This window comes from Penaeus monodon, chromosome 21, assembly GCF_015228065.2.
Source record: "Penaeus monodon isolate SGIC_2016 chromosome 21, NSTDA_Pmon_1, whole genome shotgun sequence".
Classification (NCBI taxonomy): Eukaryota; Metazoa; Arthropoda; class Malacostraca; order Decapoda; family Penaeidae; genus Penaeus; species Penaeus monodon.
This window is the reverse complement of record NC_051406.1, coordinates 12,415,235-12,415,831: the sequence shown is the minus strand read 5'-3', so window position 1 is coordinate 12,415,831 and position 597 is coordinate 12,415,235. Positions and strand designations below refer to the sequence as shown.

The following is a 597-nucleotide window of genomic DNA, read 5'->3' as shown; positions in this document are numbered from 1 at the left end:
AACTAATCACTAAAGTATACTAACCCCAACTCTCCAGTTATTGGTTTCCATGGTTTTCTGTGGATAGAAATGCCGCTCCTCGGAATAGAAATCCTCGTTATTGAAATAAGTTTTGGCACAGAGAATCTATATCTCCTCCACTGGCGACCAAGGGTTCAGGTGAAGTTGAAGGAAGGCTCAAGACTGTCGTATCCGTAATCCATTGTAAAACCACAATAGTCCTATTGAACTCCTCGAAGTATCTCAAGAATATTTTTCTCTTCTCTCTCTTGCACTCGAACACACAGGTATGAGATGCGCCCGCTGTATGTGTTTTCCGCAATCTGATACAGTCGACTTCTCCTTGTTGCTTTTATCGTCCGGCTCCCCTAGTGCAGCGTTAGTCATGAACAAGATCTTCCCACTGCTGGATTTTCAAAAACGTTTGCTCCAGCGGGCCGGGGCTCGTCCCTTCTGTCCGTGGAGCCCTGAGTCACATAGAATACATTATTAATTGCACGCGTCTTAGGAAGAGTCGAATTGTGTATGGCGAGGGCCTTCGCCATACACCGCTTTGGAAGGAAGTTAATCAGGAGGAAAGAGTAAGAATCGGAGAAA

General features: G+C 45.4%; 1 pseudogene; it reads right to left on the bottom strand.

Annotated features, from left to right (window-relative positions):
• Nucleotides 1-203, bottom strand: part of LOC119586569 — a 1,217-nt pseudogene extending 1,014 nt beyond the window's left edge.
• Nucleotides 204-597: the final 394 nt, after the last annotated feature.